General features: G+C 40.4%; 1 pseudogene across 1 annotated transcript; it reads left to right on the top strand.

Moving 5' to 3' along the window:
- Positions 1 to 527: 527 nt before the first annotated feature.
- On the top strand, positions 528 to 1,303 carry LOC103118349 (PRELI domain containing protein 3B-like; annotated as a pseudogene). The gene has a single exon (XR_001601634.2). The product of XR_001601634.2 is annotated as a PRELI domain containing protein 3B-like (transcript).
- Positions 1,304 to 14,308: the final 13,005 nt, after the last annotated feature.

The raw sequence follows: 14,308 nt of genomic DNA, 5'->3' as shown, positions 1-14,308 counted from the left end.
ATTTCTCACTTTTCCACATAAGAATTCAACCCCCAGGGACTGAGCGGTAGCGCAGTGGGTTAAGGGCACATGATGCAAAGTGCAAGGACCCGCGTAAGGATCCTGGTTCAAGCCCCCAGCCCCCCACCTGCAGGGGGTTCGCTTCGCAAGCGGTAAAGCAGGTCTGCAGGTGTCTTTCTCTCCTCTGTCTTCCCCTCCTCTCTCCATTTCTCTCCTATCCAACAACAACAACAGCTATAACAACAATAACAATAGCAACCACAACAAGGGCAACAAATTGGGAAAAAAGAGTCCCCGGGAGCAGTGGATTCATAGTGCTGGCCTGGAGGCAATACATACATACATACATACATACATACATACATACATACATACATACATTCATACATACATACATACATACATACATTTTAAAATAAAAAGGCTGCCGGGGGGCGGGGCCCCCCGGGGGCAAGTGTGGCTTCTTTGCCTCGTAGTCCCCTACAGATGCCGGGACATCGCACTGGCTACCGGCACCATGAATCTGTACGTCTGAGCACGTTTTTGACGACCCTTAGGAAACTGTTACAGCAGCTGCAATGCAGAAATACCCAAACCCTATGAACCCAAATGTGGTTGCAGTTGATGTATTGGACAGACGTATAGAACCATCTGGAAACTTGCATAGCCATAGACTTCTCAGCAGAGTGGGAACTGCCTTCCATTGTGAAATCTATTATCGGTGCAGTAAGAACCAAAACATATGTGCAAGGACATTCTGTAGTTGATCCAGTAGAGAAAACAATGAACTTAAGTCTACTAATATTTTATTTACAAATATGGTTTCAGTAGATGAGAGACTTACATACAAACCACATCCTCAGGACCCAGGAAAAACTGTTTTGACTCAGGAAGCTATCATCACTGTAAAAGGAGTTAGTTTTAGTAGCTACCTGGAAGGGCTGATGGCAAGTATGATATCGTCAAATGCTAATAAAGGGCGAGAAGCACTGGAATGGGTAACACATAAATTAAATGCTGAGATTGAAGAATTGACAGCCTCAGCAAGAGGAAGCATCGGGACACCAATGACAGCCGTAGCCTTTGTAGAGAAATCAAAGTATACAGCACCCAGTGCCCCAGGTTCTCTATATTGACAGTATATTTATTTGTTATTAAAAAAGTCAACTATATATGTTAGGTAAAATAAACTAAAGATAAAAGGCTTTATGACTGTTGATCAAAATAAAGAGGTGTAGGACTTCTAAAAAAAAAAGAATTATTTATTAAAACTAAATAAAAAGAAAGGAAAAAGAAAAATTCAGCCCCCTCTAGATTCTCCGCCGTTCCATCTTTTACTTTAGTGAAATACACCAAAAACTAGCCCAAGTTCTGCTTTGTGTTTTCTTATTTTTCAACTTCTTCTTATTATTGTTACTAGTGATTTAATAATGATAACAAGATTGTGGAATAAGAAGAGTATAATTCATACAATTCCCACCACCTGAGCAGTTTTTTTCAAATTTATTTGTATCAGATCTCTGGATTCAATATATGAGAAACCATCCAGTAGTTGTCTTTCATCTCTTTACTTGTTTGGCTAAGCATAATCACTTCCATCTCCATTTATTTTTCCCAACAAACACAATATCATCATTTTTTGTCACAGAGTAATATTCCATGTAATATATATCCCATAACTTTTTTTTACCTAGTCTTCTGTTGATGGACATTTAGGCTGCTTCCACTTTCTGGCTATTGTGAATAATGCAGCTATGAACATAGGGACAGATATGTCCCTTCAAATTGGTGTTTGGTGTCCTTTGTATAAGTAATTTATTATTATTATTATTATTATTATTATTGAGCTTGCAGCTCATACCTGCACAACTTCACTATTTTTTTTCCATTCAAATAGAGAGTAAGAAAAGGAAGGCCACATTGGAGCTTCCTCTGATGACATAGGAACTGGGGTTCAGTCCTGGGATACCCATATGGCAAGACATACACTCTGCCAAGAATGCTATTTCTTCCCCCCCACCCCAAAATTCTGATTTGAGTGTCAAAAATATACTATACTAGAATGTAGCTGTGTCTACTACATTTTTTGTAAATAAAGTTTCCCTGGTGTCTACCTGCCCCTTACACATTGTCAGGTTTTTTTTTTTCTTTTGGCAATAGAAATGGTAGAGATAACCCTTCAACTTCATTACTCGGGTGAGACCTTTCCTTTTATAGTACACTCTAATTTCATCTCAGGTAGTTCACTTTCTAACAAAGTCCCATAATCTAGATATATACCAGTTTCTGTGAGAGAGAGCTTATGTGCACACGTATCCATAAACTACTGCAAAATATATACCTGAAAGCAGAAGTACACTAGAGTTTGCAGTGAGTACCTCCCTAACACTTCCTCTCCACTATTCCAAGCTTGGGATCCATGATTGCTCAACAAATTGTTTGGCTTCATATGTTAACTCTCTTTTCAATCACCAGGTTCCAGATGCCACCAGGATGCTGGCTAGGCTTCCCTGGATTGAAGACCCCACCAATGTGTCCTGGAGCTCAGCTTCCCCAGAGACACACCTTACTAGGGAAAGAGAGAGGCAGACTGGGAGTATGGACCGACCAGTCAACGCCCATGTTCAGCGGGGAAGCAATTACAGAAGCCAGACCTTTTACCTTCTGCAACCCTCAACGACCCCTGGGTCCATGCTCCCAGAGGGCTAGAGAATGGGAAAGCTACCATGGGAGGGGGTGGGTTATGGGGATTGGGTGGTGGGAATTGTGTGTAGTTGTACCCCTCCTACCTTATGTTTTTGTTCACTAATCCTTTCTTAAATAAAAAATTTAAAAAAAAAAGAAATGGTAGAGATGAGTACTTGCAACTAAAACCATTTAACCTGAAATGCCTAAACTATTTATTCCTTGACCCCTTACTGTAAATGTTTGTGGAGTCTGAGTGGACCTAGCCCTAGTGAGTCACTGTTATGGTAGAGTCAAGTGTGACTATTCCTGAAAGATAGGAGCTCAATAATGAGGCAAATTTGGGAAACACTAGTTCCCCCCCAAAATTTTCATTGAGAACTTGGGTTCACAACATATGTACTATGAACAATTTTGGATTTTTTTTTGTCTTTTTTTTTAAATAAAAAAAAATGACAGACAGAGGAGAGAGGGAGAGAGAGAGGGGAAAAAGAGAGAGAGAGAGAGAGAGAACTATAGCTTGAAGCTTCCTTCAGTAAGATGGGGGCTGGGCTTGAACTTCGGTTGCCATATGACAAAGCAGCACACTATCCAAAAGACCTATTTTTCTGGCCTCCACTGGGTCTATTTTTCATATATACTTTTTATTTATTTTATTATTGAACAGAGACAGAAATTGAAAGGCGTGGGCAGACAGAGATAGAGAGAAAGAGGGAGTAGGGCTGTAGCGCACCGGGTTAAGCGCAGGTGGCGCAAAGCACAAGGACCAGCATAAGGATCCCGGTTCGAACCCCGGCTCCCCACCTGCAGGGGAGTCGCTTCACAGGCGGTGAAGCAGGTCTGCAGGTGTCTATCTTTCTCTCCCCCTTTCTGTCTTCCCCTCCTCTCTCCGTTTCTCTCTGTCCTATCCAACAACGACGACGACAACAACAATAATAACTACAACAATAAAACAACAAGGGCAACAAAAGGGAATACATAAATAAAATAAAATATTTAAAAAAAAAAAAAGAGATAGAGAGAAAGAGGCCTGTAGTCCTGTTTCACCACTTACAAAGCTTTCCCCCTGTAGGTGGGGGACCAGGGGCTTGAACCCCGTCCTTGAGCATTGTAATGTATGCACTCAACTAGGTGCACCACCAGTTGGCCCCCTGATAGTGTATTTTATAAACTAGAATCCAGAAATAAATCTAGTGGGAACATATATGAGTCTATGATTTGATAAATTACTTGAGTACTACTAAAAGAAAAAAAAAAAAGCTGTCCAGTGGCCAGGAAAATAGTTTAGTTGGTAGGTTCTGGAACTTGCATGCTCAGACTCATAGTTTGATTCCAACATCACTGTATTTCATGAAGCACGCTCTCTTTATTTCATATAAAATAAGTCTAAAAAAATACAAAAAAACTTTCCACATAACAGCAAAATCACATTTATTATTAAAAACATATGCAAAGCACTACTACACAGAGACATGCTATTAATATTTTTTAAATATTTATTTATTCCTTTTTGCAGCCCTTTTTATTGTTGTAGTTATTATTGTTATTGATGTCGTTGTTGGATAGGACAGAGAGAAATGGAGAGAGGAGGGGAAGACAGAGACGGGGAGAGAAAGACAGACACCTGCAGACCTGCTTCACCACCTGTGAAGCGATGCCCCTGCAGGTGGGGAGCCGGGGCTCCAACTGGGATCTTTACACTGGTCCTTGCCCTTTGCGCCACCTGCGCTTAACCCGCTGCACTACCGCCCGACTCCCGCTATTAATATTTTTATGTACACACACAAACCTCTCTATATTGGCCTGGCATAATTCTACTGAATTCTTAAAATATCATGCAGTTTTTTTGAGTTTGAGTTGTAGGAAGGGATTTCAGTTGGGTTTCAGATTTGTTACTCTGTTGAAAGTATTTAGATAAAGAACCAAGAAATACATCTTCACTCTCCTGAGAACAGAGGAGCTGGCGACATTATTACTTGACAATGTTTATATGATCAGAATGGACCAGAGAGCATTTACACTACTTAGATGCCTTTCATTTATTTTCTTATATTTTATTTTTTTTATTTTATGAATTTAATTTACTTTGAAAAGAGCGTGCATCTTCAGTTCAGATTTCACTGCAAATGTAGACAAGTGACAGGTCATAAATCTTAGTATAAATTCTATGTTTGGATTTTCCAGTATGTTTGTCAATCGATGGTTAGAAATGTTTTCGGTCACTGTATTTTTTTAATTTTTTTATTATTGGGGAATTAATATTTTACATTCAACAGTAAGTACAATAGTTTGTACATGCATAACATTCCCCAGTTTCCCATATAACAATACAACCCCCACTAGATCTTCTGAATCCTTCTTGGACCTGTATTCTCCCCACCCACCCACCCCAGAGTCTTTTACTTTGGTGCAATACGCCAATTCCATTTCAGGTTCTACTTTTTTTTTTTTTTTTTATCCCCTTTTGTTGACCTCGTTATTTTATTGTTGTAGTTATTATTGTTGTTGTAATTGATGTCGTCATTGTTAGATAGGACAGAGAGAAATGGAGAGAGGAGGGGAAGACAGAAAGGGGAGAGAAAGACACCTGCAGACCTGCTTCACTGCCTGTGAAGTGACTCCCCTGCAGGTGGAGAGCTGGGGCTCGAACCAGGATCCTCAGACCAGTCCTTGCACGTTGTACCACCTGCACTTAACCCGCTGCACTACTGCCCGACTCCCAGAGTGTGTTATCTTGATCACTGTGCTATAAGACATACTAACATATCTATATAGTGTCAGAGCTGGATTCATAGAAGGGTTATAGCTGAAAGCTAAGCTTATGAACAAGGAGAGAATTCTGATCATATTTCATTAAATAAGAACTTTATCAAGCTACTTACTATGCACTCGCTGCTACTCATTTTTCACAAGTGCTTTCTTCTTTTTTTTAAATTTAATTTAATTTTTTTATTGGGGAATTAATGTTTTACATTCAACAGTAAGTACAATGGTTTGTACATGCATAACATTCCCCAGTTTCCCATTTAACAATACAACCCCCACTAGGTCTTCTGAATCATTCTTGGACCCACCCACCCACCCCAGAGTCTTTTACTTTGGTGCGATATGCCAATTCCATTTCAGGTTCTACTTGTGTTTTCTTTTCTGATCTTGTTTTTCAAGTTCGGCCTGAGAGTGAGATCATCCCATATTCATCCTTCTGTTTCTGACTTATTTCACTCAACATGATTTTTTCAAGGTCCATCCAAGATCGGCTGAAAATGGTGAAGTCACCATTTTTTACAGCTGAGTAGTATTCCATTGTGTATATAGACCACAACTTGCTCAGCCACTCATCTGTTGTGGGACACCTGGGTTGCTTCCAGGTTTTGGCTATTACAAATTGTGATGCCAAGAACATATGTGTACACAGATCTTTTTGGATGGATGTGTTGGGTTCCTTAGGATATATCCCCAGGAGAGGAATTGCAGGGTCATAGGGTAGGTCCATTTCTAGCCTTCTGAGAGTTCTCCAGACTGTTCTCCACAGAGGTTGGACCAATTAACATTCCCACCAGCAGTGCAGGAGGGTTCCTTTGACCCCACACCCTCTCCAGCATTTGCTGCTGTTACCTTTTCTGATGTATGACATTCTCACAGGAGTGAAGTGATATCTCACTGTTGTCTTGATATGCATTTCTCTGACAATCAGAGATTTGGAGCATTTTTTCATGTGTTTCTCAGCCTTTTGGATCTCTTCTGTGGTGAATATTCTGTCCATGTCCTCCCCCATTTTTGGATGGGGTTATTTGTTGTCTTGTTGTTGAGTTTGGCAAGTTCTTTATATATGTTATTAAACTCTTGTCTGATGTATGACATGTAAAGATCTTCTCCCATTCTGTGAGGGGTCTCTTGCTTTGGGTAGTGGTTTCTTTTGCTGTGAAGAACTTTTTAATTTGATGTAGTCCCATAGGTTTATACTTGCCTTAGTCTTCTTTGTAATTGGATTCATTTCATTGAAGAGGTCTTTAAAATGTATGCGGAAAAGAGTTCTGCCAATATTTTCCTCTAAGTATCTGATAGTTTGTGGTCTAACATCCAAGTCCTTGATCCACTTGGAATTTACTTTTGTATTTGGTGAAATACAGTGGTTCAGTTTCATTCTTCTGCATGTTTCAACCCATTGTTTCCAGCACCATTTATTGAAGAGACTCTGCTTTCCCCATGTAATAGTCTGGGCCCCTTTGTCAAAGATTAGATGGCCATAGGTGCGGGGGGTCCTTAGATGCTTTTTATTCATTTCTAGTTATCGAAAATTTTCTTTCTAATTTTTTTTTCCAACTAGGCACCCAATACAGAACTGCTAACATTATTTTCGGTGTCTTAAGGATGCAGCCCTCCATACTGCACTGAGTGACCCCCAGGATGCTTCAAAGATGCTGTAGAGTTCCCAAAATAGGACCTGTACTGCACATATTCGATGCTTCTCACAAATAATAAAAATGTCTTGTGCAATCCCTATCATGACCCCAATGGTATTTCTCAAGCAAATTGATTTACCCATATGTGAAAGGTAAAGAAAAGATGAAGAAGGAACAAAACAAAGCAAATTTTCAGGCTATAAAACAATTGTTAGTCGAGGAAAGAAAAGTGGAGTGGATAAAATGAGTGATTGTACGGTGAGGAATGGAAATTAGATTCTCAGCAGTGAGCGTAAGGTAGTATATATAAATGGTGATTTATGACGCTATGTACATGAAATTGAGATGATGCTATGATGTCACTTCAGCTTTTTAAAATGTTTTGAAAGAAAAAAGAGCTTTTAGTTCTGAATTCTTTTCATTGCAAGGAGTCTTTTCATCATAAGAATCAAGAATGAAGGAAGTCAGGCAGTAGTGCAGTGGGTTAAGCACAGGTGGCACAAAGCGCAAGGACTGGCCTAAGGATCCCTGTTTGAGCCCCCGGCTTCCCACCTGGAGGGGAGTCGCTTCACAAGTGGTGAAGCAGGTTTGCATGTGTCTCTTTCTCTCCCCCACTCTGTCTTCCCCTCCTCTCTCCATTTCTCTCTGTCCTATCCAACAATGACAACATCAATAACAACAATAAAAAACAAGAGCAACAAAAAGGAATAAGTAAATAAATAAATATTTTTAAAGAGTCAAGAATGAATAGAATATTAGTTTGAACTCCTACAACTCTGAAATATAGGGGTCTTCTTATATCAGAAATGAACTTGTTCAAAGGTATAAGTATTTAAGAAAACTGTGTCTCTCCAGCTGTTGGCTCAACTCTTTTCTGTGAGCTCCAATCTTAAATGGAGTCTCCCCATGAGCTGACCAGCACCTGCTTAAAATTACATCGTCCTACCAGCTGCACAAACCCAGTGAAAAGAGAACACCTTCTTCAAGAGGTTGCTTGAATAGGTCAGTCATTGGCATTGGCCAAGCTTGAGTGTTGTATCCATCAGTTTCTGAAGGAGTGAAGAGGTTTGTGTCATGGAAGCAAAGTATGGAAGGAATCGTTTTCCAAATTGGTAACATAATGTAGGCATACCACAGGAAAAAAAAAAGGAGAATTGGGTAGGGGAGAGAAATGTGGGGAGGAGGAAAAGAAGAGTTGGAGGGGAAAAGAAAGGATGGGGCGGGAAGGGAAGAAAAGGAAGGTACACCCTGTAATCTTACAATCTTGTAGCCCACTGTTAATCACAAAAAAAAAAATGGGGACAAAAAGCCGGTGCTAGGACCTTCCGACACAGAGATGGCCAGGCTCCCCCGAGACATTGTGGCTTCAGGATGGTGATGGGAAGTGACCTTGATGGGCAAATACTACGTGCTTGGCACTCAGCTGAGGCCTTTTGTAAACTTGACATCACTCGCTGCTCAAAACACCACTTTATGACATTTACTGTCATCCCTGCTGTATAAAGGAAGAAGCTGAGATAAAGAAAATGTTAGTGATTCAGCCAAAATTCCAAAAGTTGTTAAAATATTAGAGTCTATTTATCAATACTTGCCAAAATAAACTTTTGCAACCACTTATCAAAATACTGTTCAAAACATGTTGTTTTTGTTAGGCAATATCTTTTGTAATTGCCAGAGTGGGAGTCTCAGAGTAACTCCTGTCTTTAATTCATTTATCCACAGGGATATTGGCATGCTTCTGGGCCACCGTTTCCCCATCAGAGAAGGGAGTTATTTGTAGAGTAAAGCTCGCTATAGGCTAGTGAGGCTGCTATAAGCAGTAGTACATAGGATTCAGCAGGCAAGAGATGCCAGGTTCAAAACTCAGTACCACCAATGGCCAGAGCTAAGCAGTGGTTTGGCCAAAATAAATAAATAATTCTTAAAAGATGCTCTCTGAAGTTCCTATTATATCTATATCTAAATTCTTTCATTTAAGAGATTCAGTTCCAAGATGAAAATAATAATAACAATAACAACGACACGACACTCAGAATCTGCTCCCCCCCTTTTGATTCAGTGAGAGACAACTGTTTTGTAAGAAAACCAAAAGCCCAGGTTCCAGATGCCACCAGGATGCTGGCCAGGCTTCCCTGGATTGAAGACCCCACCAATGTGTCCTGGAGCTCAGCTTCCCCAGAGACACACCCTACTAGGGAAAGAGAGAGGCAGACTGGGAGTATGGACCGACCAGTCAACGCCCATGTTCAGCGGGGAAGCAATTACAGAAGCCAGACCTTCTACCTTCTGCAACCCTCAACAACCCTGGGTCCATGCTCCCAGAGGGATAGAGAATGGGAACGCTATCAGGGGGGGGGGGTGGGTTATGGAGATTGGGTGGTGGGAATTGTGTGGAGTTGTACCCCTCCTACCTTATGGTTTTGTTAATTAATCCTTTCTTAAATAAAAAAAAAAGAAAAAGAAAACCAAAAGCACATTTGACAACAAATGTCAAGAAAAGAAATGAACAGGGGGTCAGGCACAGTGGGTTAAGTGCACGTGGTGCAAAGCGCAAAGACCAGGATAAGGTACCCCCGGCTCCCCACCTACAGGGAGGTCACTTCAGAAGTGGTGAAGCAGGTCTGCAGGTGTCTATCTTTCTCTCTCCCTCTCTGTCTTCCCCTCTTCTCTCCATTTCTCTCTGTCCTATCCAACAACGACGACATCAATAACAACAACAATAATAATAACCACAATAACGTTAAACAACAAGGACAACAAAAGGGGGCAAAAAAAAGACTCCAGGAGCAGTGGATTCATTGTGCAGACACTGAGTCCTAGCAATAACCCTGGAGGCAAGAAAGAAAGAGGAAGAAAGAAAATCTTTTTTCCCCGTTGAAGCCAGCTACCAATATCCCCCACTATTTTACTGCCAACCCCACTTGGTCATGAGATATTTCGTACCAAAGTTAAAATCCATTCAGTCTCCATTATACTTTGAAACCGGAGGACATCCAGAAAAGCAAGCAGGAAGAGATCATATTTTGTTCATCAAAACAGTTTTCAAATTAAGCCATCACATCCAAAAATAGTGGATTCAAATCACCCAGCGGGGCTGCTTCCTGAAAGCATGCAAATGCACCATCCTTGTTTAGCAGTCGAGTGTCAATTACTTGCGCAGAAACAAAAATGACTAATAGCTGAGGCCTAATAAGACACCTGTCCATTCCCTTTTTTTAGTTTGGCCGCTTTCAGTTCAGAGGAGCGGCCCCATCACAAGCAGCTTTTTGCTGACAATTCCTTGTGTGCTTGAACCATGATAGCATTCAAAGGCAAGTGGAGTTTCAGACATTTCTGTCCCCCTCTTAAAAATACAGTTTAAGAATTACAGTATTAACCACACATGAATGGCTGCCGAAGCCTCTCAAATAAGATACTGAAATAGCATTGTTAAGTCCATCCAAGAAGAGGCAGCTTCTCATCAGCTAAATGAGAATGAAGATTTCCTAGAAGAGACTACAAATAGAAACTGACATTTTCCTGGAACAAGAAAAAATCCTGGTGAAGGACAGGAGATTAACTCCTTTGCAGAGCTGAGAATATATTTAAGATAATAAACCTATGGATAGTTGGGACAGAGTTCCCAAATGCCTTTTTTTTTTTTTTTTTGCCTCCAGTATTATCACTGGGGCTTGGTAACTGCACTATTAATCCACTGTTCCTGGAGACTTTTTTTTTTTTTTTTCCATTTTGTTGTTTTTGTATTTTGTTGTTGTTATTGCATAGGACAGAAAGAAGTGGAGAGAGGAGAGGGAGACAGAGAGGGGGAGAGAGAGAGAGAGAGACACCTGCAGACCTGCTTCACCACCTGTGAGGCAACCCCTCTGCAGTTGGGGAGCTGGGCCTGGAACCAGGATCCTTGAGCCAGTCCTTGCACTTTGTGCCTTGTGCACTTAGCCTGTATGCTACTGCCCAGCCCCCTCCCAAATGCTTTTGTATTTGAGATAACAGCATGGATTGTTAACCAACAAATAGACTTACTCAAGGTAAATCTGACCAAGATAGACATGGTATTGATACTTAATATGTTGTCAAATTAACTCAAACAATTCAGATTAGACAAGTCTGTACTGCAGAGCCCCTCATGGCTAGCATTCCATGAAAATGGAAATTACTTTTCTTTCAAGAAAACATTTCTGAACATGAGAGAAAAAAAAATGAAACTTTTTTTTTTTTTAAAAAAAGGCCTCTGGGCTAACTATAGCTAATTCAGACCATGAATAGTAAATTATTTATATATTCAATTTTTTAAAGAACTCTCTTCAGAGACTAATTAGCATGCTTTGAGAATTCTCTTTCTAAACTCAGATTCTAAAATTCACAGTACCAAGAGTGACACTTCATTTGTACCAGGAAAATGAAGATTAATTACAATGTCATATTTTGTGCTCTTTCTGGGTTTTTAAAATAAAGATTTTTAGGAAAATTTCATCTAGTATTGATCTGACATGTTCTTAAAAATTTCTTTAAGGTCACATTAAGTACAACAGCAATAACAACAATAACAACAACAACAAAGCAATCTGTGAGGTGACACAACAGTAAAACAGAAGTTTTGAGAAGAACTCAATTCAAACCCCAGCACAATGTACACCAGAATCATGTTCTGGTTCTTTCTCATATGCTCTTTCTTTTTAAATATTATTTATTTATTTATTTATTTATTTATTTATTTATTTATTTATTACTGAATAGAGACAGAGAGGGAGGTAGAGAGGGAGATACCTGCAGGCCTGCTTCAACACTTGTGAAGCTTTCCCCTGCAAGTGGGGACCAGGGGCTTGAACCTGGGTCCTTGTGCACTACAATGTGTGCGTTTAACCAGGTGTGCCAGCAGCTGGTCCCACACACTTTCTCTCTCTCTCTCATAAATCAGTAGTGTTTTTTTTTTTTTCCTCCCTCCAGGGTTATCACTAGGGCTCGGTGCCAGCACTTCTGCTCCTGGAGGCTATTTTTCCCATTTTTGTTGCTCTTGCTGTTGCCCTTGTTGTGGTTGTTACTGATGTTAGTTGTTGTTGAATAGGACAGAGAGAAATCAAGAGGAGAGAAAGAGGAGAGAGGAGGAGAGAAAGACACCTGCAGACCTACTTCACCACTTGTGAAGCGACCCTGCCACCCCCACCCCTCTCAGGTGTCGAGCTGGGGGCTCAAACCTGGATCTTTATGCCGTTCCTTATGCTTTGCGCCATGTGTGCTTAACCCGTTGCATTATCATCCACCCCCAGTAAGTAAATTTTTTAATTATGTATTTATTCATTAATGAGAGAGAGAAAAAGAATGGAGCAAGTGTAGCACTCTGGCAGGGGACAAAACTCTGAACCTCATATTTCAGAATTTAATACTTTATTCACTGCACCATCTCCTGCACCTCTAACTAAATCTTTGTTCTTCTAAGGACAATAAATAGAATAGGGTAATGGAAAAAAAAAAGAATAGGGTAATGGGGGGGTGCTAGTATATGATGATGAAAAGACCTAAGTTGGGGGTGAGAGTTTTCCAGTTACCTATCACAGGGAGATAAGCAAGTATACCCATGTGCTAACACCTGTACTTTAATCCATTAGCCACCACAGTCCCCATTAAGGAAGGAGAAAGATGGGGGAGGGAGGGGAGGGAGAGAGGAGGGAGAGGGCAGGGAGGAGGGGGAGAGGAAAAGAAAATTATTCCAAGTCAGCAAGATAGCTCACCTGAATAGTGTTCCTCACTTGTTTGGGGAAAAAAAAAAAAAAGAGGGTTAATTTTAACTCTTGTCAGTTGTATCTCTATATGAACAATAAGAAGAAAGAATTGAGTATTTGTGATTATAGGATGAATGTTAGAACTTTTGGATGACTGAAATCATCCTTCTGGTTTAATGCACAAGAAAACTTATCCACCTTTTATACCTACATTTATCTTTTGTAAATAATTTATACTTCCAAATTTTGGTTGTATCTTGATGATAAGATTCCAGTGTAATTTAATCGTTTTACTTATTTAGTATTGGATAGAGACAGAGAGAAATTGAGAAGGGAGGGGGATAAAGAAGGAAAGAGATGGAAAGAAACCTGCTGCTCTGCTTCACCACTCATGAAGCTTTCCCCCTGCAGGTGGAAACCAGAGGCTTGAACTCAGGGCCTTGCTCATTGTAATGTGTACGCTTAGCCAGGTGCGCCACCTCCTGGCCCCAAGATTCCAGTGTAATTTATTTGATGTTTCTTACCCTATGCCTGTATAGGGTAAGAATCTCATGGCCAATCAATGATAAAGTTGATACATGTCTCAAATCTATTCTAGCACTGTAGCCAAAAAGCAAATGACAAATTAAATAAATATCAAAACTCATGAGTCACATATTGCAACTCTCCATTGCTGCACATAAAAATTAAAAGCGGGAGTCTGGCGGTAGCACAGCGGGTTAAGCACACATGGCACAAAGTGTAAGGAACCCGGTTTCAGCCCCCAGCTCCCCACATGCAGGGGCGTCGCTCACAGATGGTAAAGCAGATCTGCAGGTGTCTGTCTTTCTCTCCCCTCTCTGTCTTCCTCTCCTCTCTCCATTTCTCTCTGTCCTATCCGACGACAGCAACAACAACAATAATAATAACCACAACAATGATAAAACAAGGGCAACAAAAGGGGAAGAAATGGTCTCCAGGAGCAGTGGATTCGTGTTGCAGGCACCTAGACGGGCAATAATCCTGGAGGCAAAAAAAGAAAAAGAAAAAAAATTAAAAGCAATTTTTAAAAGCATTCAAAACTCCTGATTGGATTACAGAACTTCACTAAAGAAAGCAGAGTATGTATTAATAAACTGGGCAGGGAATCACAGAACAGGGTCTAAATCTCACTTTACCATCAACCCACTCTTTTTCCTAAACTAGTGAGAATCACTTCAGTTCTCAAATTAGCCTGCCATTTTTTAGATTAAACTAACATTTACGTAAATTGTGTAATGGGCCTCTTGCCATTTTAAGGGCTTTGGTACCATAATTCATTTAATGGCCACAATAACCATGAGATGGTGGGAAAGGAAGTCCAGTGACATAGAGCCCCAGGCTCAGAGGGACTCCATGGTTGTGCTAATGGCCTATTATCTCCATCTTGAAATTGGAAAAAAGGGACCATCATGTTGACCTTCTTGAACTCTAAACAAAGGGCTCCACAAATTAAATAATCAGTTCTATCAGTAAGATAAAAGC

The sequence above is a fragment of the Erinaceus europaeus genome, chromosome 9, assembly GCF_950295315.1.
Source record: "Erinaceus europaeus chromosome 9, mEriEur2.1, whole genome shotgun sequence".
Classification (NCBI taxonomy): Eukaryota; Metazoa; Chordata; class Mammalia; order Eulipotyphla; family Erinaceidae; genus Erinaceus; species Erinaceus europaeus.
Note: the sequence above shows the minus strand (reverse complement) of the source record. Positions and strands in the feature narration are given on the sequence as shown.